The sequence below is a fragment of the Gallus gallus genome, chromosome 7, assembly GCF_016699485.2.
Source record: "Gallus gallus isolate bGalGal1 chromosome 7, bGalGal1.mat.broiler.GRCg7b, whole genome shotgun sequence".
In the NCBI taxonomy this organism is placed as follows: domain Eukaryota; kingdom Metazoa; phylum Chordata; class Aves; order Galliformes; family Phasianidae; genus Gallus; species Gallus gallus.
In genome coordinates this window covers 34242954-34268043 of record NC_052538.1, presented here as the reverse complement: position 1 = coordinate 34268043, position 25090 = coordinate 34242954, and the positions used below count along the sequence as shown (strand labels likewise).

General features: G+C 38.3%; 1 protein-coding gene across 14 annotated transcripts in view; it reads right to left on the bottom strand.

The window, feature by feature from the left end:
- Window positions 1-25090, bottom strand: part of MBD5 (methyl-CpG binding domain protein 5) — a 127311-nt gene that overhangs the window by 42141 nt on the left and 60080 nt on the right. For 9 of the 14 annotated variants that reach the window (XM_046944160.1, XM_040704374.2, XM_004943022.5 and 6 more), the window contains 3 exons: window positions 15793-15931; window positions 11942-12133; window positions 7688-7745 (listed from right to left, as the gene is read on the bottom strand). The gene's annotated coding sequence lies outside the window, so the exon portion shown is untranslated. The remainder of the gene's footprint in view (window positions 1-7687; window positions 7746-11941; window positions 12134-15792; window positions 15932-25090) is intronic. The other 5 variants (XM_040704375.2, XM_046944159.1, XM_040704376.2 and 2 more) reach the window with 1 other exon arrangement.

Sequence of the window (25090 nt, the reverse complement as noted above, 5' to 3'; positions counted from 1 at the left end):
GGAGAATATTCAAACATTTTTACTCAGTAGAATGGACTGGAATACAATGGCTCCCTCAATCATGCACCTTCCATCCAAACTTATTATTTGCATGACCTTTTCCTGAGAAATACTAGAGGCTAAAAAATGTAAACTAACACAAAAGACTGAATCAGAAGGTATGTGCATGATCCATTCTTCCCCAGGTACAAAAATACTTCAAACAACACTCTCATCCTAAGGAGAAAACAGAGGACACTGCTGTTCACATTACAAGGGTTGACCTTCTAACTGGCAATTTACCATGTGCATATGCAAGTGGGGCTCTGTGAGGACCCACTGACGTTTCTGTGTGCAATGAATTGTAGAAAAGAAGTCTAAGGCTCTCTGGAAGCTCTGTGCAGGTATACAGCTAATCAGTGAGTAACTAGGATGGTTTTATGCATTTATATGAAAATACATATAAAAGTGACATTGCTTCACAGTTCTGAATGGGTTGCCACAAACTGCAGGCAATACAGTAGCACACATGCCTTGAAAGTAATGCCTCCTATTTATTTCCATGGAAACGACAATGGATAAAAGGAGCACAATAACACTGTTTGATAGAGCAAATTCTCAGCTATAAAACACTATTTCTCAGCATAGTCACCACCATTAGCTCTGCGTTTTCACCAGCGATGAACAGGAGTGTGCGTGTTGGTCTCTGCAGCAGTAGAGGTGATCCATAGTTTCCCAGCTGCTATGATGGCGTTACTGATAGGAAAATGTTGCCCATGCTGTCCATCTGTCATTGTCCCAAACAGATGGAAGTCAGAAGGTGCCAAATTTGGACTATACAGTGGGTGCAGTAGGACAGTTCAGCGAAGACTGGCAATGTCTTCCATGGTTCTCAATCTGGTGTGGGGCCTGGTGTTCCTGTGTTGCATGAGAAAGATTCTTTTCTACTCTGGCTTGATTTCTGGAGGTTCGAGCCTTCAGCTTAATCAATGTCATGATGTAGTGAACAGAGTTGATGGTTTGTCCAGGTTCCAGAAAATCCAGGGGGATCACCCATTTCCTATCCCAAAAGGCAGTGCATGTCAATTTACCCACTGCAGGCTGCATCTTCAACTTTTTCTTTGATACGGAGTTCACGTCACCACTCCACGGACTGCCATTTTGGACTCTGGCTCCTAGCGGTGACATCACATCTTGTCACTGGTAATGATGCAATCCAGGAAACTTCAGCCTTGTTTAATAGGTCCTAACAAACTTGCATGCAGTATTCTTTCTGTGCCTGCGTCAGCATCTGTGGGACTTGCCTGGCAAAAAACCTTGCGATATTCCAACACTGCCACAATCATTTCCAATACATCGAGGCCAATATTCACCTCCATACACAGTTCCCTGGTCGTAATCCACTGACCCATGCAGATAAGCCGATCAACCGTCCCTGGAGGTGTTCAAGAAATGTTTCGATGTTGTACTGAGGTTTAATGGGAAATACCGGTGACAGATGGACGGTAGGACTGAATAATCTTAGAGCTCATTTCCAACCTTGGTGATTCTATGACTCCATGATTCATTTCATGGCGTGACAACTATCCATGGATATCTGGAACATGATTTGTCTTTCATGTTGCTGTTGCCACTGTTGAAATCCACTGCCTCACTGTGCCAACATCCACTGTTTGGTCTCCATATGCATTCAGCAAGCACTGATAATGTCAATGGGAGCAATTTTTTCTACATATAAGAATTCAATGACACACCTTTGCTTCATATGCACTTCCATGTCAGATGCCATTCTGTCAGACTGTCCTGTCCCTCTGCTGCCATTTGTCACACAGCAATAAAATGTAACACAGTACTGGAAAGAAGGTTTAACCTCTATTTCCATACCACCAACATCTTATTCTGATATGGGCCAACATAATAACACAGGAGGCATTACTTCTGGAGCAGTCTCATATATAATGTAAGCATTGCATTTATCTATTACGCGTACATTGCAAAAATAATAGATTGCCATCAATGTTCTGGTTGAGAAATTCTTCACTAACCCTCATATGCTGACTTGCTTTATTTAACAGCACAACGCCACTGAAAAGTTAAGCACGCTGCAGACTTCTCCCATATGTTAATCCTCCCCACATGTGAGTTAACAAAAGATGCCCTCTGCATTTTGCTCATACCTGGTTATCAGTCAAACAAATAAACAAAAAAAAAACAGAGCTAAGGAAGACAGCAGTGAAAAAGAGGTTAAGACTCACTTAATACAGTCTGAGTCTGGCTCTTTTTCCCCCTAACACTGACACGGGCTGGATTTATAAAACGTTTTATATGCTAAGACAGGCTAGACAAGAAGCTGCAGCATAAGAGGACAACCAGAGGGAAGTGGAACTGCTCTACGGGATTTGCAAAGTCCTGTCATTGAAAACAGACATGATAATCCCAGCAGGGATCAGCATGGCCAGCAATGTTCTGACAAACAGAGCATCCCTTTGACGACTCAACCCTTTATGCTTCTGACCAGACCAGAGTCTTCCAACTCAACTGCTGAAAAACAGTCTCCTTTGATGCGCCATTTTGCTTTTCAGTATCTGAGTATTCTAACCAAAGTACCTCAGATTGGTTTAGAAAGTATTTGGATTTTGGAGCAGATTCAAAATGTTTTGGACACTGGATTCTACCCAAAGGGCTGATTTTCATCAACCCGTGTAATACATACCTCTTCTCTGTAATCTCATAATAACTCCAGACAACTCATGTTATCTTACCACGAGGAACACAACTTTCCACATCTAAATCAATTAATCCTTTTTTTCTGTGCGCCAAGACATGCCTTTCAGATTTGTTTTGCAGTCCACTTTCATTATAATATGCTTGAAAATATTTCACTGGAGAACTATGTAAAATGACACCAAATTGTTTCCTCAATCCAATCCCTCAAACATCTCCCCCCATGAAAAATTTCCCCTTAACTTTCACGTACCAAAAGTATGTTTTCCATTTTTAATGCATCTGTCTCACTTTTTTGAATGCTACATTTTGGAAGCCTCATTGCACACTCAGCTGAAAATGTTTAACAGTCTTTTAGGCAATACAGAAAACTTGGTACAAGGTTAAAGAAAATTAAATTAGATACTAATAGTCTGGATTCAGATCCATCACATATGATATAAATACCAATACAACCTTTCCTTTATTAGTAAGTGGATATAAAACCAGTAAATCAAATTTTGACAGTCTAATACTGCAAAGATGCTCTGTAAGTTTTTTCTTAAATGACCCTTAAAATATGCTTAACAATTCCAGGTATTACAAGGAAAGGCTACTTACAGATCCCTGAGAAATGACTGCCTCTGTATGTTTGCTTATGGGATGATGACAGATTTTGGGCATAAGGTTTTGTAAACCCTCAGAATATCCACAAAACTAAATCACTACAAATACAAATACCGATCTCACTTCCCAGGCTTTCTTTCTATCACAGAAAAACCTACAAGACATTTGGAAATGCTCTCAGATCACAGTCTTGGATTTTAAGAACTAACAGGAATGTTTAGCTTCTTCCAAAGCATTGTTTTCAAACTACAGAGAGTTAAAATAAGGTTTTATTTAGTTATTATTTGCTAATTATTAATTTGTCTATCAAAGGAGTTAGCTAGGACTCTCCTGTGCCATCTAATTAGAAATGTTTCATTGCTTTTCGGGAATGTTTTTACATTTTGAAAAGAAGCTTTCTCTCACTAATTAGAACTGAATACTTAGTGAAGCTCGACTTTTTATGTGAGTGACTCAACAGTCTACTACAACCTACCTAATGTATAAAGGAAATCTTTTTTTCCTTCAAACTTACATTTTTGTATTGGTATCTAGCACTACAACACTGCTGTATACACGATATACTCTGTCTTCTGGCTTGAGAAAGATATCTTCATCTTACTTGTAAATAAAGAGCTCCACTGCAACAACCAGAAAATTGCTCTGAACAGCATAACCTTATTAAAATTCTGTATTTTGAAGCTGTCCTAGTGCCGAATCAGTTTATACCATCCAACTACCTTTGGTGCAACAGTACTCTGAGCTTTATAAAGGATAGTTTTATTATATACAAGTCTTATGTAATCCTGATTTATACTGGCTTTGACACTGTAATTTTTTTTAGGACTGGAAGACTCCAACAATTTAACCATCCTAGAAGAGGACAGCTATTTGGGTGAATTCGCTATTAATTAGCAAATAACTTCCAGAGCCCAGGCCACTGCACTTGTCTCTGCATCCTCAGTTAATGAGCTGGCCACGTCCCAGCTAGGGCAGACTTGCTGATCTGCATGCAGAAGGACACAACCCTATTGCATGTGGTTGCTTTTACTGCCAGGCTGGATGATCAAAGCAGTCCTTTCAGGCCTGCTATCTAGGAATCTACAGTAATAAAACAGTCTTTAGCTGTATCATGGCTAGATGGGGAAAGGAGCTTGACTTACATTCATGGATTCTAGCTATCACTAAGAGCATATGATACAAACCTCTTCCTTTTGCACCAGCATGCTGTTAACTAATCACAAGCTGTAATCCTTGCATCAGATATCCTTCCTGCCTGTGCCTTTAGGACAGGTAAAATGCAGCTGATTGAGCTGTGACACATCCTCCATTGCTGAGGCTTAACTGTGTTATCACAGCAATTGAGGTTTTCCCTTCCAGTGAAAGCAGAGAGAAAGCACATCCTTTTCAAGAACAGATGACTACCTTTGAAAGCACACACGTGAATGGACACATACATACAGCATCTCTGAAAGCATTTTGGTAAAAACCAAAACTGAGCTACATGACAGTCAAAAAAGATGCTGGGAATAATTATTTTTTCTTTTTAAACCTCAACTCTGTCTGCTCAGTAGCAGCCGTCACTTGGTAGAGACCAAAGATACAGCAGTCAGCATGCTTTCAGGCCTTCCACCACATTAATTTCTTTCTTTGCAAGCAAAATAGGTCAAAAACTGTGTGCACGTGATAGGCCTTCCTATGAGCCAAAATAATGTAAACATTCTGATTTTTCTATTTTTAAATGTGAAACTAATATTGGGTATGAACGTAGGCTACAGAAGAGTCAAGTTATCCTGTAGAGAAGAATATTATGCCACCACTATCAACAAAATCTTTCTTAAGGTATATAATGAAACAGAGTATTACTAACTTATATGCTAATAATGGAAAGAAAATAAATATTATTATAGCAATCCATTTTGTCAGTCTGAAGAGGAACTAATGAAAAACATGTCCATCTTCAGCAAGTACAAATGTAGAAAAATGGATCCAGGCTCAATGTTTGGTTGGTTTTTTAATTTTGTTTTGATTTTTAATGGCCAAGAGTCATTGGTGCATTTATTTTTCAGTGGTGGTGTTTCAACGTGCAAAGTTCTACCAACCCTACACAAAGTGGTTACTTTTTATACTCTGAAACAAGGCAGCAGATGAAGTATAACATAAAGGAGGAGGGATGTTCCTAATGAGGATTTTAAAGGACTCAGCCTTCCTGAATGTAAAGAGAAATGATACCGTCCCACACACGCTCAATCTATTAGTTTTGCAGCTGTGAAGGCCATTTTGGTTTTGGCCTTTAGGCCTTGCTGGATAAGAAAATCTGCCTCCAAAATCCATTCTGCTGCATAGAAGTCAGAATTTTGATTTTGTCAATGAAATTCTTTACCAGTTTTCTGTATGATTCTGGAACAAAGATGAATTGTTAGCTTTAAGATAAGGTATTCATTCCCTGTGGCTTCAGATACTGTTCATGGTTGTAACTCATTTTTCTACAGTGGCTGACATCCTGCTGGCTCCCTATGAAACCATCAAGCTCTAGAAGAATCCAACATGGGCATTTAACATAACAGACCCGAAGTAAAGAAAAAGATGACTGCAAAACAAGAGAGAAGTCAGACCTCCCAAGACCAACTGCCACTACAAAACAGGATGCTAACATAGAGCAGTCTGCTTTGCCACTGCAGCATTTCGCTGTTTGACACAACAGATTCACAATGATTGCTGTAGAGGTTTACAATTGTCAGAAAAAATGATGTGGAATTTATAACTAATAAACTCAAAGCACTAATGGCACACACAACGATTACTGACTATTATCAAATGACAGAGCTACAGGTACTGTGAAGTTTCTGACCAAAGTTAAAATTACTTTAAAAGGAGATCGAAGAACGTCAACAGAGAACGAATTGGTTCTTTTAATACCCGTGTTTTGGGATTAAACACAAACTGGAGTTATTAAATATAATTCTGTCAGAGTTTTCATAATGGAGATCATATCAACTTCAGGACCATACAGAACATTCTTAGGTTATCTGTTAAATAAATTAAGAAAATAAATAGGTAATAACTACTGTAAATGTCTAGTCCTTGTTAACAGCTTTGCTATATGTTATTGACTGGTTGCTAGAGAAACAGTTATCTGTGGAAAAAAGTTAATTTTATAAAGAGAGAATATTTCAAAGTAACCATTTGAAAACCTGAACATGAGAATTCAATTTCATTTTATATATATAGTCAAAAAAAAAAGGAAAAATAAGTTTGCTGGAAATACAGTGAAAGGCTTTGATCTCCTGTTATAACAACTACTCAGATTAGCTCCAATCTCCATTAACTGTGCAATGTGAAACGAAGACAGAAAGACATAAATGGCAAAAATGAAAATCTCACTCCCATATCGTAAATGCAGAGGCTGAATAAACTGGACAAACTTCCTTTGTGTCAGGCACCTGAAGTTCAGGACACAGCAATATTTAAATCATCTGAATAATTCAGACTGAATTTCTGTGCAAGAGAATGTCAGAAACGTAGCAGGATTGCAAATTAAACCTGTAAATTATGCCTTCGGTGCCAAAGTCATAGGGCTGCACTATTTTTAGACACATGGAACTTTTTATCCAAATACCATTTTCTGAATTGTTTACTGAATTATGCATTGCTACTCAGTGATTTCCCACATGAAAAAAACCTCCAAAGATAATTAAAAAAAAAAAAAAAAAACAACCAACAACATAAAAATTAGCTATTCCTGCATCTTAATGCAAACTCCAGAAGTATTGGGCATAGATGCAATAGTGTTTGAAAGCTTAGGCTGCCTCTCTGAAATTTGCTGTGCTACAAACCCATGCCATATGATGCGTGATCTCCTTCTAGCATTAATGCATTATTACTCACTGCCTTTCAATGATACACTAACTGAAAGGGTGGGTACTTTGAGAATTTGCCCCCACTGTTTTCTTTATGAGACAGACAGTATTAAAAGAGTTCCTCTGTTTTCTGGAAGAGCACTCAGAAGTTTAAGAACATTTACCAAAAAACAAGTGGGTGATTTTACTCCTTTTCAATGCTTTCACTCCACAAAAATTGTGACAAATATTTCTTTATTGATATACAAGAGGTCCCTTAATTGTAGGTTTAATCATTTTAAAGTGAAATCTGTATGAAGATCTGTGTACGTGACCTTTCCTTACACAGCTCCTTTCTCTCACATACACTGATCTGAGTCAACTGTTTCATGAATATACCACTGAACTGAAAAATACTCTTCTTTACCCTCATATTAAAACTTTCTATCTGGCTTGTTCTCTAGAAAATATCAAGGAAGTAACACAAGTTTTAAGTATGTTTTTAGTATATTAATAAACTGTAGGGCACCAAATAAAAAAAAAGAAAAAAAGAGCCTGACCTTTTTCCTCGTTAAGCATTAGATTTAAGGTGGATATTATCATCACGTTCATTCCAAGCTGAAAAACAAAGATCCAGTTGAAAGAGAAGATAAGCAATAGTAAGCAATATGGTCCTCCTAGGATGCTACAATTTCAACGTTAAGTGATTCTTCATTATTCCTTCGTATTTATGAACATCTAAATGGAGAGGTTTCCTTGAATACTGTTTTTCCTCTGAAACAAATACCTGCTTCCACTTCATGTTTTGCACACAGTTAATTTCCAAAAAACATAGCACAGCATAGAAAAGATTATCTGGTCTTTAAAAAAATGTGAATGCACAACTTTTAAAAAATATATTCTATTAAAGTTCTGTAAACAATGCAATACAGTCCTCAGCTGCACACGTGTTGTTGGTTTTGGGTAAGATTTTGTGCTTCTTAAGTTAAAAACCAATTCTTCCTGCCCCAAGGAGAGGTGAGAACGACATCAGTCCCTCCCTGCCCTCACCAGGCTGCTTCCTCAGGGATTCTGACTCATCGACTCACCATTCCTGTACCTGGAGATTTGCAGTTTAGAATGGCAAGGCATATTTAGCCCAATAAGATGAGCAAAGTACGTAAGTGTTAATGTCTGTATATTTTTTGGTTGAAATTTTACCGAGCAATTTTCAGGCATATTCACATTGACACCTTAGTAAGCATAAATTACACTCTCCCTTTAACGGTGAAGATTACAGCCTGGCTCTTAGAAAATGAAATGTTTACTTCCATGATAATAAAAAGCATTCTGTTCTCCACTGCAGTACACAGGTTGTGAAACTCTCCTTGGATGTATTTTTGTCATTCGCACCATCCAAAATTTAAAAGTTTGACATTAGGATTTAAAACTTTGCATTTAGGATTAAAGATTTTAAGTACTTATAAATAAATTCTCCGCGTATGTTTGCAAAAGTACAATTTTAGGAAAAGAAGTATGAGTAACTTCAGACTCAGAGATGAGGAATGTGGAGTTTTGATGTTAGCAACCTGCAGTCTAAGCCAAAAGTCGGGGCACTGTCACTCAGTGCCTAAAGTACCGCTCTGCACAACAGACTTTGAGACTTCCAGAAGCCAATTCTTTTGCCACAGCTTCTTTCTTTTCAGCTGCTCCCTCCATGGAACCTTGACGAGGGTAGAATGGACTTCTACCAACAAAAGCCAATATAGTGTGCCTATAAAAAAGGATACTTAGGCTATCAAACGAACTTCACGTAAAAGGATTTTTGTATCTTTAAGCGCCTTCTTCCTCCCTCCACAAAAATGTAGGGTATGTTTTAGGACCTGAAAAGGACCTCAAAGACTTCCTGGGGAGCATGATTACTCACACTGGGCCCCAACTACTCTGAAAGCCTGGTATTGCATCTCGTCATGACAGCAATCCATAGCTTTGCTCACGTGGTGCACTACAAAACATGATTTTACTACACGTGCAATAAACTGCACAAACCCTAAGCCAGACATAAAAAGGTCTGGGTCTCCTCAGAAGGAACTGAACAAAAGGGTGAATCACATTCAAGCCTGACAAGAGTATTGCACCAGCTCATCAAAGCAGAGCAAACAAAAACGAGGGTAAAGGACCACAGGCAGCCAAAGTTTAAAACCATGTGTCCCTATAAGGAGGCATTACACCCAAGAGTTTAAGAACTGATCATAAAAGAGAAGAATCTAGAAAATGCACCATTTCATCCCAGACAGAGGAAAATATACTGTGCTAGATCCTAATTCAGAACTCAAAGAGACCTTTATTCTTGGAGTCCCGGGAAATGCAGAAGATATGTACCTAGCAGGTATTAAGCATCCTCTGGTACCATCCTCCAAAAAGTGAGCTACTGGAAAGCACGCTGGCAAAGAATCATTCAGTCAGCTCTAATTTAAAACTTCATTAAAAGAAATTCCTTCAGTAACACAAACACATTCTGCCAAAAAGCCCCACAGATAAAGCCAGCAGTGTCATCAACTCTGGATTCTTGGCAGAAAAATCTAAAAAATGTGATTTTCAACCCACAGGTAGCTCTCTGCATTTAAAAAAAATGTGTTCTTACGTTACACTTTGGCACACTATTCAATGGAAGTGTGATTTAAGGCAATGAAAGGCAAACTTCCCAGCATTGCTGAACCTGAATTTCTCAGTTCATTTTACATATGGACTTTCCAAAGCACTCAAAGCATTTTATTTACGGAAAAAAAAAAAAAGTTATTTATTCTTCTTACAACTGCTGTAAGGAAATGCTGTAAATATCATACACCTTAAGACTATTTACCTTGAAGATCAGTAGTAAAAGAAAAAGTTCTCTAAGTTGGGCTGTTTTCTCTTAATCCTTGGTGCAAATTGAACTTGCCTTTTTTCTCCTTTCTCTTTTCTCTTTCAAACCCGTAGAGCAACCACTACCATCGCTTTTGATAAAATCCTTTTCTTTTTAAAGTTTTATGCTCATCCTACAGTGTTCTCTTTTTTCCCCCACAACAAACAAACCTCATTCTTCCTGCTGCTCTTTAACAGTACTGCTTTTTAAATCTGCCACTGGTTTGTTGCTCTGCTTCGTCATCTTCCTACTAACAACAACTTTCCATAAAAGACCACGTCCAGTACAGCTAAGGTCTCACTGACAGTGAATACTTACAGAGTCTCACAAAAGACACTGATGTTTGTAAAAACTCCCAGCACTTGAGAAATGAGTATTTCTGATCTTTGCTTTTCTCAAGCGCCTCAATCATCTTCCTCTTATACAGGGGACATGCAAGAAACTCGGATGCGACACGGAAAATTCTGAGTAAACATATGGGAAAAAAAACCCTTTCATACTGAGGACGACTCAATAAACTGCTGGCAACGGTCCAGAGAAGCTGTGGGTTTCAAACCTTGGAGATGCATAAATCTGAAGTTAACAAAGCCCCGGACAATCTTTCCAGAGCTATATCAGATGACCTCTGCGGCAGAAAGTCGAACTGGGGCTCAGTACCCAGTGATGTATCCTAGGAAATATCCACGGAAATCTGAACATCTGCTTTCAGGAATTTACAGTATTAAGCACATAAGCCAGAAAAACAAATATTTCTGAATATAGCTCCAATGTTATATTCCGTAGGTACAATTTACAAATGCATGGGAAAAAGATATGAATAGGTCCTCCAAATTTTCACAAAATCTGATCAAAGAAGATTGGTCTTCTGTTACATCTCTCAACTGAAAGGGATAGCTCTCTAAAAAACAGATTCTGGTCATCAAGTATTCTGTGGGAATACTGTATGTATCGGTTCAGAGGTGATCAGACAGAATTCTGTATTTTCTCTGAAGAAGAAATCACTGATAAGAATGAAAATGCACCGGTGTGTTTAAGAATCTTATTTTGAAGCTATGGATATAGTACAGATACTACACTGACTCATTAAGATGACCAAACAATCTGTTGTAGATTAACATAATTTATTTAAAAAGAAAAACGTACATATTTCTTCAAGTGGGGCACTTCAGATTAGGGATCTCTTCAGTCTTTTCTGGAGGGATTTAAAAAAGCTTTGGAGAAATCTTAAAGCTATGGAATTAGCCTGGTATTTATAGCTCAGTTTCCTACTGTGTTCTTTGAGCTTCTAGGACATTTTTTTCTCCATCTGCTGGTTGTTGACATGGTATAACCTTATATTTTGATTATGAAAATGTATAAGAGCAAGTGCTTTGCATTTTACTGTAAAGTTCTGCCTTCATCTCGGGGCAAGGCAGCTACACTCTGCTACTACTGTATCGTGTAGGTCAAGAACAGTGCCATGTATTTTCTGATACATATAGATGGAGTTCTGTTGTTTAATTACATCAAAATATATTACTACCAATCATGACTAATACTCCATATGAATCATGCTGCCAAAAATGATACTTTTCATACCATTAAAACACTGTACATTGTATGCTGTTTCAAGAAAATCTGTTAAATCTAGGTCAAGAATGCTTTCTTCTTTGTTCTATTATCAAAAAGGTCCATGTATCAGTGCCCTGTTTATCTCATATACAGACATGAATTGCCAAATTGCTTACATTTCTACTTTACCGCCATTATATATCGAAGATATCCATTGTTCTGGTTATTTTTTTTTCTTTTAACATTGGCTGAAATCTTTTGTATTATATTACTTGAAATACATTTTATAACGATCCTCACTACCACAGAATAAAACTATCAAAATAAAATAAAGGTTTTCCAGCTTAAGAAATGCATTGATTTACATCTGAATACTCACCTACATTACTCCTCATGGTCTTCCTTCTAGTTACCTCAGGGATATTTAGCCTTCTTAGAATTCTTGATGCACTTGGAGATTTGCTTTAGATATTCTCCTGTTGAGATCTCGATAATGGGCTATGTCCATTGAGGCTGGCTCCTTGTCTTACTGCACCCCTCATCTGAGGAACTCTTGCACGCCAGGTTACATCTATTGAGACAGTAGAATTATTTAAACTAAAACACAAATGTTTTCATTTCACTTCCCTTGATTGCTTCCAAAGCCCTGCCCAACGATTCTCTAGCAAAAATTGAGATAATATTTGCTTTTAAGGAAGGTAAGGATGGCTCTGACTGGAACTGATTAAAAAAAGATAGCTTTTAACAAATTATGATGGTTCACTGTCCACTGGAATGGGCAGATTTCTAGAAAAATCAACCTAAAGTTTTTATAACGATAGAACTAGTATGAAATTGTATAATACAAAGCTCATTTTTTCAGACAACTGCAGCTATCCTCACACATGCTAATAGCCTTTAACTAGTAAGGTTGGAAGTTAGGCTTTAGAGAGTTAAATACCACAGCTAATACTACATGATAAATACATATACAAATCCAACAGCAGTCTCTCTCTCTCTCTTTTAAAACTAAACAGCCTTAGTTATGTATAAGGCCCTATCCGTACTGTTTATGAGCTATTGCAGAGGTACACAGACACAGGTGAAGCCCCAGCTGTAAGAGCTTGTGCACTGTTGCAGCAACACTTGCCTATCAAAAACAAAAGCATTCGGCTTCTCGAGCCATTTCCTTTGGCAACAATGGCACCACGTATGTGTAACCCTCCACTTGCTCGCAGTCGGTTGGGCTTTGAGCACGACAGCTTCAATTTCTCTGACACTGAAAGGAGTTAACAACCTTTGCAGGACTTAAAGTCAATTAATTAGTTCTTTTAGAAGTAAAATGGATTGGAGCTCATTAGGTTAAAGACATAGCTGAAAGAGTTGATGTTGGCCTTTAAAGTGTTGTACCTGAAAGCCTGAGGACTCAGTAAGAGAGCACAGCTAGAAACCAGAAATATGCTTTTAACAAATTCACATTTATAGGGAATTTCCCATGTTTTGAACAAATCTTTCACTGAAATGGATGCAACACAACCAATCAACGATTTCTGCATCCTATAGTAAGCCTGAAGAATTTGCTCTGACTTACAGATTACTTATTTGGGAGTCCTTTTAAAGACATCTGTTATTGTAGTAAAGGTTTTTGTTGTTACAAACCTTTCCTCTTACATTACAACATACACATTATACAATTATGTAACAAAAATTTCAGATAAGTGATGTGAATTGGGCATAAGGAGGTAAGTCACAAGAAGGACACTGGTAGCAAACACCAGAGTATGAATCTGCCTTTCTTCCTGCACTGAACTCAGCAGCCCAGTAGAGACTTCCAGGCTCTATTTAGAAAGAAAACTATTTAGAGAGAAAACGATTGACAGCAGTTACTTGTTTCCATATTATCCAGTCCATATATATTACTATAATGATTAAAATGAAAATTAAATAATAAGAAAATAATACTATTATTTGTAATAAAAATAAATATAGAAAATAAATCTCTTCCCATTCATTGAAACGGCTTACAACAATCCAAACAGAACCATGAGTCCTTATAAAGGCAGGAGGTCTAAATACTGATTATACACCACTGAAATACACTGCATTTGAATAGGTGAAAAACTGGAGCATAATGCTAAGGAGAAGGATGTTGTGGTACAGACATCCAGGTACATCCCGTGGACGTGGGAAGGCACTGAACTTTCTCCCAAGACTTGTATTATCAGGCTCCAAGCAATGGGCCTGAGCTGCTGGTTTTAGCTTATCAAGAACCTGAATGTCAGTCTTTTATAAATCACTCAGAAATTCGGAATCCTAAAATCTGACGTGTAAATGGCACACTTTAAACATAAGAATTTCTTCTTCTACTGCAGAAATGACAAATGTTTAATGTCTCCTCTGTATGTAATTTCCTCCTTATATAAGCTGCACGATTATTTTTTAAAGGAACGTTTTTACTTGTTATTCATAAAACTATAGATGAATGCTTTAAGAACCTGTGACTTCAGAGCAGCTAATTTTTACAGTGACAAAGCAAACAGAAATACGACATAACTTTTTATTAAATGGTTTGCATACAAATATATTTTAGATTACATTTTTACTGTGCATTTAATATTCTTCAGATAAAATTACTTATTAATGTTTAATCACATTGAAAGGTATCGATAAGAGAGATTTTTGTAGAGGCTTTGCTAAAGCAAAAGCACAGCAAACAATGTAAAACTGATTTACTGGAAACAATTTCAATAGATGGATGAAACAGCCCAACAATGAAAGCTATGTCATACCAGGGCTTAAAATAACTAGGTCACGTGGACAATACTGAAGATTTAAGTAGCATCAGTAAAAGAAGCCTCTATTAAAGGCCTCAAGAATTTGACAAAAAAAGCATTACTAAAATGAATTCAAATAAATAACCTGGTTTTTAACTTATAGCATCTAAACAAAATAGTAACAATACATTAATTATAAGAATTGTCTGTACTGAACATACAGAAATGGAAACGTGTAAGCAAAGACGTAATTAAACTTTCTGCTGGGAAAAAAAATTACCTTTGCTGCACATATTCCATTTACAAACCTGCTAGCATCACACTCGGCATACACTGTCAGTGTCTTATGTGACCCCCAAAAGAGTTTTACATGGTGATCCAAGAGAATTTTCGTGGCTAATTCAACAGGCTCTATATTGCTTTTCCCTTCCTGAAATTCTTGTTCTCACTCCCCTTTTAGGCTGCCTCTCAATTCTTCTTTGCCTACTAGGAACTACCAGGTCTCAAGACTGATTGGACCAGATGATCTGGGAGGTCTCTTCCAACCTTGGTGATTCTATGATGAAGTATTAACATAATTATTTGTAAAAAGTTGTGAAGGTATTTTTATTATTAAAAGAATGGGTAAAAATCACACTTCTGAAAATCCACTGTTTAATGTAAGAGTGACTGCACAGACTATCCCAGTGCTTACTAAATAGTCAGCACTGCACCACGCACAAGAAGACCAGTTTATTTTTATCATTCAGAGATAAGTATAGGGCATTCACAGTGATTTCAGTATGTTTGTTTTTCTATTGCATGCGTATCCATAACAATACATTTTCCAGCAGGTTCTCACCAAGTTGCTGGAGTCTAACGGTGGATGTATTTCTGGGGAAAAACCATCTGTTTTTTTTTCAGTGAATGTGCCTTCTCATTCGCTTGTGAGCTTTCTATTTACATAACAAGTCTGTGATAACAGAGTAAAAGAAATCCTGTCCCCATCTAATCTCCCAAGATACATACAGTATTCTTACAACTATGGCATTTGATGCATCTAAAATTAAAGGGACTCTACTTTTTATAAAACTAAATAAAAATGCCAAAAAGTGATCTTCCAGTAAAAGAAACAAACTAAAGAACTTTTCAGTTGTGTGCTGTCACAAATATGTACAGAAAAAAGCGGCACTCTGCCAGTTCTCTTTCATTTTTTAAGGTCTGTTTTATCTACATAACTTCTACAGCAATCTGCTTGTTCATTGGCTGCTTCTCAGACTCTCATATAGTCTTTCCATTTACCCTGTGGCAGAATTGAGAAATGCTCCTCCAAAAGTGTGCCTTTCAAATCACAGTCATGGGCTGCATGCTGGAAAAATCTGGCAAAAGTTCAGAGACTTGATTACAAGCATCCAGCCTGGAATCATTTTATTTTCAATAATTTACCCATAGAAATGTGGCATGAAGAAAAACGGTGGGAATGAGGGAATCCACTTACCTCAAATCCAGAAGATGGGTGGAGGTAATCCACCAGATTTTGGTGGTTCTCTGAATATTTGGAAAGAAAAAGTGAAGTGCTGTTTCTTCTAGTCTTTATGTTTTTCTGTCTGTTATGTTTTGATTTTAGCCTCCTCTTCCTACAATAAAAACCACGTTTTAATACAACACGATTTGCAGAAAGATGAAGTATCAATACCTGTACTTAATACAGACTGCATGGCTTTTCCAAAAGACTGCTTCACTACACAAAAACAATGGCAACAGTCTCAAAAGCAAACACTGAAAAGAACTGGTTAGTTTATCACAGCTGTCTCAGCAGTCAGTGAGGAGAGGTAGAATTCAAAGTGTGATGTAAAATAAATGAACGTAATCTGGTCCCAAATACACCTGCATTCTTAACTGCCCTCTAGAAGGACCTCTATCTTTGATGACCATAAACAGAAAATCAGAAGAATACCCTGAGTCCAACGGTAGAATGGACTCTGGCTATATCCTCTTGCTTCATATTTGCACAGAATTTAAAGACAGAGAAATAAGACTGCAGAATGGATAAGGGGACTTTTATATTAAGTGTTCTTGAGAAGAACTCTCATGGGCCTTCAACCTTGAGATATTCTGTAATTACCATAAACCTTCAAAGAACTGAAAATGTAAAAAAGACGTGCAGAGTTTGTCATTTGCAACTTAATTATATACATACATAATTACATTGAAAATAATGCTTCCTATTTATTTCCATGGAAATGACAACAGATACAAAGAGCACAATAATGCTGTTAGATAGAGCAAATTCTCATAGTCACCACTCTTAGCCATGTATTCTTGCCAGCAATGAACAAGAGCCTGTGTGTTGTTCTTGCAAAAATCTGCACCAGTGGAGGTGACCCACTGTTGCTGTCACCACTGCTGAAATGCAGCAGCCCCCCTCACTGTGCTCACACCCACTGCTTGGTCTCCATAAATGTTCACAAGCATCAGTGAATGTCAATGGGTGCCATGTTTCCACACAGAGCAATTCAATGGCACTCCTTTGCTCCATACATACGTCCATGTCAGACGCCATCTGGTCCCAGTCCCCCTCTGCTGCCATTGCATAATGGGATATTGGTGGGAAGGTTCAACCACAAGCTCAGTCAAGCCAGGGCCTCGTACTTCATTCTGTTCTTACGCAACATCGACAGCGGCTGAAAATCTCCGTGCATGTGATTACAACTGGACAAACACCAGGGGCCACAGGACCTTCAGGTTTCCCCAAGATAGACCTGGAACCTCCATCATCCCAGAAGACCAGGCTTACAGCAGGGCTCCGCTAGCGCCCCGGCAGAAAGCCTGTGAGCTGGGAAGAGGCAGCGTGCTTCCTCACCTCTGTTTTCTGGAAGGCTGTGGAGCACACTGCAGCCCCAAGCTGCTTCCTCTCCTCCGCCTGCTAACGTGGCTCCAGAGAATCAGATAAGGGAGCCGATTTGTGTATTTCTGTCGGATTAGTCTTAACCTACATCGGTGCCCTAATCTCTGTGGCTGGAGGCACGCGGGTGCTGGAGCGGTGCGGCGGGGAAGGGCAGGGCAGGGCCTGCGTCCGCTCAGAGCTCTTCAGGGTTCCTTCCCCATCTCCTTACTTTCAAACGCCACTCTATTGGAAACGTCTTCTTCCCTGGTTTTCATAGGAGGACTTCAGTGTTTAATTTAATTGTTTAAATAAAAGCAATGTTTATCTGCCTACACATTCAAAACATTTTAGAATTAAATTTAGAATATAAATGCTGTGATACTGATGAGTAGGTACGTCTAAAAACCCATTCTGAGTGCCTGATAAAAATCATCATAAAGGTGTTGGAAATGTGTAACCTTGTTTTTCTTTTACTGACTAGAATTCCTATATATTACCTAATATTTCCCAGGCATGGTATCTGGTTAAAGCCAAGTTAAAACATAACAGATGGCCTAACAAAAAGAGAAATAAATATCTGACCTTCTGAGAGAACCTTTGCTCGAACACATGGCCTTTTACAAGTGTGCTACTCTTCTGTACTGGCAGAAGCTGCCTATCCTAACGTAGCATCAGAAATGCATGTAAAGTGCCCCCCACCACAACACACCGCGTGAATTGCATTAGAGCTCAAAGGAACACAACAACAAAAGGTAGATCCCTTAGAGCAGCCGATTTAAAAATTAGCCACAGCACTAAGGCTAACATACTAACACATTTGTTTTACTTCTGTGATGCGTAGCTATAAGGCTAACATGCCAACATATTTGTTTTATGTATGTGATACATAGCTGCAAGGCTAACATACTAACATTTTTCACAGGTTTGGCAGTGGTGTCATTGGAGTGGATGTAGCTTTGAACAGAGAAGATGTAAGAAGGGATACTGCCTTTTTTTTTGTCACCGGTTACAGGAAAAAAGAAGAAACAGATTTTTAATTTGAAAGCAGAGAAAAATCAGAGACATCAATTTATCAAATCTCCATCCTATAAATCCTACAAATCTCATACCTTCATAAAGAAAGTGACAACTACTAATAATATATCTTACAAAAACGAAAATGCTTTTATTTATAAAAAGCCTTGGTTTTGACAGGAAAGGTGCACGCTACTATTCAGAAACAGCATACATACAGCCTTCACCCAGCAATTTCAAAACGGAACGAAAACAATCAAATTGACAAATAGATCAGTTTCCGACCATAAAGAAAATCACTCCTATGTACAACCTTGGGTAATAAAGAGGTAAGCAGAGCGCAGGCCCATGTGCCACAGCACTCATCTCACCTAACTGCTGGTTGCTATGGCAAGCATTTGCCCGTGTTTTGTACATTAAACTGTAATATGTTTTCTGCTTCCTTCCTCTCGGTATTTTGATGAAGTTAACACCCGAGCTTTGGGCTTGAAAGACACGAAAACTGTAAGTCCTCTCAAATAATCATGCATTCCAATTTATTTTGGGTTTCTGAAAGCATCTGAGAATTAAGTGATATATTTAAAAAATATTTTCATTTATCTGCAGGAGCGTTTTAAAAACTTGTGATTTATTCCCATTAGCTACTTTGTGTACCTGTTGTAACCACATTTCTACTTCCCAACTCACAATGGAAATGTAATCTACTTTTCTCCTTCACTGATCTTTAATTTAATACAGAGATAGCCGTGAAACTGATGAGAACTGAGATGAGATCCAAATTCTAGTACTGTGTAATACCAATTTGCCTTTCCTCCACTTTTTGTCTTTGACTAGATGTTAAATTTAAGAAAGAAAGAAAATACGAAAAGCTTTCCACAGCCATTACTATGGCAAACTAACAAATAACGGGGTTTTCTGGGATGGTCTCTCCTGAAATACAGTGACATTTCAGAAGATGGGTAGCAGCCAGCTCTTGCTACAATGCCACAGTCATCCTAATGAGGAATGTTCATCCATCTTTTTCTTGATCTGCATGACTAATGTGAAGCCTTACTATAAAAGCAGAAGTATCTCAAAGTGAAGGCTTAATTAATTAGCCACAATAGAAGAAACACAACCCTCTTCTCACCACAGATCTCCACACCAAACCAACTGCAAACTCAAACGTCATCTGCTGACAGAATGATTCATGAGAGAACTTGCAAAGTTATATACATATATATTGTAAATAAAATTAAAAAAGATAATAAATTGTTGCTTTTGATAGTAATGGTGTTTTCCACTGTCAGTGTGTATGTGCTTTCCCTCCTTCCCCACACGTGAAAAGAAGGAAGTTGTACGTGTCTCAGTTTGTCTACTGCATCATTTCTTGACATTAGAAACTAATAATGAGAATTTCATAGCATGGTCAGTAGAACTGGATGACAACTTTTCAACCTCTCTTGTGCTTCGTAAGGTGTAAGAACTGCAGAAAGAATCCTAAAGCATATCTACAAATTGCAAAAGGGAAATTACAAATGCATTAAATGCCTCATATTTACCTTAATATCCCTTGTTTAGTGATGCTCAACATAGATAAGGCACAGGACACAGAAGTTATCCTGAAGTCAGCTAGAAGAGCCCTTCCTCCTGCCTAGCTTTCCTGCTGACCCTTACAGTGAACAAACAGGTGAATAAGCACAGCAACAGAGTAAGCAACAGGTGAGAAGTATAGCTGGACTTTAAGATGCACCTCTTACCCAAAGCCTTGAACTTATTAGGAAAGAAGAAATTTATCATTACATAACAAAGTGTCTTCTTTTAGATATGATATGGTATCGTTCACAATGAAATACTCTTTCCTAAACTGCATTAGCTCTCATTTAAAAAGTTGTGGCACAATTCCCTGCAGCTGATGATCTCTGATGACTGTCAGCCCTCGCTCTGTAATGAGCAGCTCTCCGCACCGCTGCAGCCGGCACTGGGGGAACCCCAGCCTGCTTTCCAGCACTGACCCTGAGAATTCCCAGGAATTCTCTGCTGCTATCAACTCTGCAACCAGTGCTGGAGGCATAGAGAAGTTTTCTCCTAAGCTTGAAATATTAGCTTCTATACCTGAAGTTCACGTAAGAAGGAATCACAGACACAGCATGTGAACACCACGTACTAATACTTGGCTCATTGTTTCTGCTTATGTACGTGATAACTGAAAACTCATAGGAAAGCTAACGTTTAAATAAATAAGAAAGTGTTGCTTCACCATCCTTTATTGTGAAGCTTTTTACAGAAGAAGTACTTTAAGGAACTTCAGTGACTCACTTTCAGCACCACCAACTGCAGTGCCCATGGATGCTCCAAAGCAATTTACATAGGGAAGCCACTGCACCACCTGCCATGTAACATGCTGCCTCCTGAAGGCCTCCGCCTTTACCATCAAGCAACAGTCATCCTTTTGCTTCCTCCACGTAGCTCTTTCAAACTGACATTGCTACTAATTAGTGCTACTAATTGTCCAATTCATTCATAAAGTAGCAGGATGGTATTTTAATAATCCCCTGGCACTGGACTCCTAAATCAGAACTCAGTTTCTGTTTCTGGAATTTTAATTCTATTTCTGTTAAGGTTAATAGACAATTTCCCACTGAGTTTAATATAATTCGCATTGGATCACTACTGAGTCTGTATTTATAATAAAATGCCCTACTATTTGAATCTGTTTGATCACTTAAAAGATTTCCACTTTATTTATTCAGAGATATCAAAATTCACTAAAAAGTTAGCTTAGAATGATTTTACAGAAAGCTCTGACATGATTCAGTTTGTTTCTAAGGTATGTCCAAAATCCATGGTGTGAAGTCATCAAACAGCCCTCTGATTATGAGAATCATCACTTGCTGCGAGGAACATTAAGGCCAAACAGACTTTGTACATATTATGAAGCTTTTTAAATGACAAATGTACCAAGTGGCAATGGGGAAGAAATCACCCATCCTGTGAAAAGGCTAATCAACTCACTTCTTTATTGCAAGAGTTTTCTGAAGCCCTTTATCTGCCAAAGGGCCAGGGATGAGGAAATGGCCCCAGGAATCTAGCTAATACGGACTTCTTTAATTTTATATAAATAACTTGTATATGTAAATACATATATTTAGCTTATACGATGTTATAATGAATTTGCTAATCTGCAAGCTTTATGGTGACCTTCGGCTATTGCTGATACATGCATCAAGTACTGTTCTGGTCACTGCTGTGATCTTAAAACGAATTACCTCTGCTATAGGATTTGACTATGTTGAATTTTTCTGAAACTACATTTTCAGCAGCAACTGAAATACAGGAGCATCAATACGTTGTATATCTACGTATATAAAATTCAAATCCAAGAAAAACTACAAGACGAAAACTTAATTCCAATTGGACGAATACAGCAACAATTAAAAATTTATTATCCACAGTAAAGTGACTTCATGGTAACCTACAAGCACAGTGCACAGAACCAGCCTAAGGTCAGTGAGAAAGCTGCTCCTGGAAGAGCTGATCATAAGCATCACATCATGGCTCTAAGTTAATGAGCTTTTCATACTTAGTTCGATATCCCAAAAAAGATACCCAGGGCACATACTTAACATCCACAATCCTTAACAAAACTTGGCATAAAGCTACTGGGGACTCAATAAGAACCTTTGCAACACAGTGCTAATCACACAAAAACAGTAATTGCAAGACCACCGATCACTTTGCACTCAAAACTTTGGCAACAGAAAGGGTTTACCTCTTTTCAATTTGCAGATAACTACAAATAAAAAGCTTTGCGTTGTCCAGTTCCTGTTTAATGCAAAGCTTTCTATTACAGATTTATGTAGGCTCAAGAAAAATGAGTAGACAAAGGCATGTAAGCTGCTTTATTGGTTCATTTTTCAATTTTTATTACGTAAAACAGGAGCAATCACTTTTATTTCATAAAATCTTGTGTTGTTTTTGCTCTGAGCAATTCACCAACGAGAAAGAATGAAGAGGGATCCCAAGCTAGAAGTTAAAGGCGCTAGTATACAGTATACAGTATATAGTGAAGTGCCAGCTATTCATGCAGTAAATTAAAAAAAAAAAAAAGAGGGGAAAAAGCATTGTAATAAAAAAATAAAATTTCAGAAAACTGTATCACAGAGAATAACAGCTTTGCTATCCCCTGGCTGAGGCAACTGAGTAGCTTCTGGGGGTAAGGAGATGAAAAGAATAGTAGAAATGATCGCCTTAGCAATGCCCCCATGAAAACAACAACCCCCTCCTGCAAACTTAGATGCACCTTTTTTTTTATCCCAAGTCTGCTCCATAAGTATTATTAGACAAGAAAAAGAGGGGACAGTAAAAGTAAGCACTTAAAATTGTCAAGACTGGTAAATCAACGATAGGAGCAGGTAAAAACCCACACTTCTAAAATGAAACACACGAACACACTGAAGGATTAAAGAACAGAAAACTATTGCAACGAGAAATAAAATCCATAAAAAGAAAATCAGAGATATAACTGTACAATATAAATTCAAAACATACGGTGCATTAGGTTTCTTGCCTCAAAGTTTTCCATCCAGCAGTCCTTCAATGACTGGCTGTATTAATGCTGTCAAACACAGACCAAGACGAGTGTTCCATGCATTACAGCAGCTAACAAATGAACTGTACTAAGCTTCATGTTAACCAACTTTTCACATCAACAGAGCACACAGAAAAAAAGGAACCAAGAATACAAATTACAGCAGCAGTCAATAGAAAAGTTTGCTTTGTTATTACAAGATTATATGTAAATTTTTCTCTAACACTGAAACCCTAAACCCTTTCAATCCAAAGAAACTTCTAACATATGATGGGAAAGGCTTGAATTGTCTAAGGCCTCCGGTCATTAACAAGAAGTTAAACACTTCTAATTGCTTTCCAAGTTATCTTAATTTAGTAATTAAATAATCTAAGTGTAATAGCAGTATAGCCTTACAATTTTGCATGGATCTAAGAACAGCAAATTACACAATGTCAAATGGTCTAATTTAATGAAGTTTTTTTCCTTCTTCACAGAAACCACTATATAAACCTCCCAGATTCCTCCTTCTTAGCATGCCTTGACACTATCTGGATGTAGGCATAATGAAGGTAGTTTCTAACCCCTGAAGCTTTGTTTGCTCTTCTGTACTTGCAGAATTCCCTAATTCAGAAGTATGGCCACTGGTAGGAGGGAGCTAAAGGGAGCTTGCACATGACAGACATTGTTCCCAGAGAGCCCTGAGACAGCCTTTCAAGTAGAAGCACTTTTAATTCCTACTGAATTAGGCAGGATTGAAATTGATGGGACAATCAGATCTCTTAGCAGATAAAAAAGATTTCTGCTCAAACCAAGCGCTGAGACACTAACAGTGAGTCCAGGCCTAAAGACCACCTTCACCATCACATAAACTTTCTTTAAAGTTGACAGCTGTAAGAGCATACTTTCCAGATTTTGGGAAATGGTTCTCAGTGCCCTGACAGCAGACAGTGGTAGAACAGCACGGTCCTGCAAGCAGTCCAAGGCACCCTGTGGCTACACACACTGGGGTGGCATGGATCGTGGTGGCACCAGGTTATGGAAGCGGGTTACAGAGTTGGTCTGAGTGAAAAGCAGTTCAGGGAAAAAGCAAGGAAACCCACACAGACACCCCCTGTAACAGCCATGTCTTCAAACCGGATCCCATTGGCGCAGCTTCCCCCTTGCGGCTGTGCGCTCCCAGCCTGGCCCACCGCGTGGCTGTACAAACGGCAGCGGAACGGAAGGAAGCAGTGCAGATGTGGGAACAGTGGGCAGGAACGAACACAGCTTTATCCAGAAGAACTGCTGGCTTGAATACCAACAAAATTACAACCCAACTTCCCCTATAACCGAAACGTTTTCTGCTGCACAGCATCCAAACTTCCTAGTAGCCTCAAAACGACTTACATAAAGAATATGTCAATACGTTCTTTGACACCCTGAATTAGCAGGTATAAATAACAGCATACAGCTCTCTCCTTGATTCCAGTAGCTACATCTCTTTGAGAATTCTGTTCTTGTATACTTGGGGTGATGTGCCTTATCGAGAAGTTTCAGTGCTAGAAAAGTGATGGACCTCATACATGAGTTTAGGCAGAGATGCAGAAAGCAAGCCTGACGTGCTTTCAGAGTACCAACACAAGCACTATCATAATCAGCATCCAGAAGTGTCATCAGAACATGACGTGCACAACCAAGCCACAGTACAGAGTACAAACATTACCAAAAAAGTCAGAATGCTGCAATTAGGTAATAGTTAGCAGTTACTGAGTGAAATCACCAAACTGGTCACTTTTAAGTAGGGTTCCAAGTAGCATCTACCAGAGTTTTCTGAATGATTTGGCCACAAACGTGTCCTCATGCCTCTACCAAAACCAAACACCTACTCATGCAGCTAGATCCCCACTGAGCGCAGGAGGGCTTAGCTACAAAGCAGTGTCAGTGCACTCAAGGTGAGAATTTATTGCAACCATATACAAACCTGTAGTAAATGAGAACATTTAAATGAGGTGTCTGCGACTGCTGCAGCTCAGACCAACTAAGTGTGCTATGGTAAATACGGTCTGTACTTTGGCACGTCCAAGTATTTCAGGCAGCAGATAAAAACAAGCAGTTTAAAACAGTCTTTTTCTTTAAATAGACTTTTGGTTTATTCCTTCAGCCTTGCATGAAGAAAACATGAATTCACTGCATAACAGCCATAAAGAATCCTAATACTCACGCAATCATCAGGAACTATTATTGTTCTACACACGTACCACAATATTTTCATCAGCATCTTTCCCCCACGACACAACTAAGCTGTTTTGTGGCTGAGCTCACCTGACACTATAGAGCAAACTACCATTTCTGCTCTGTCATTTT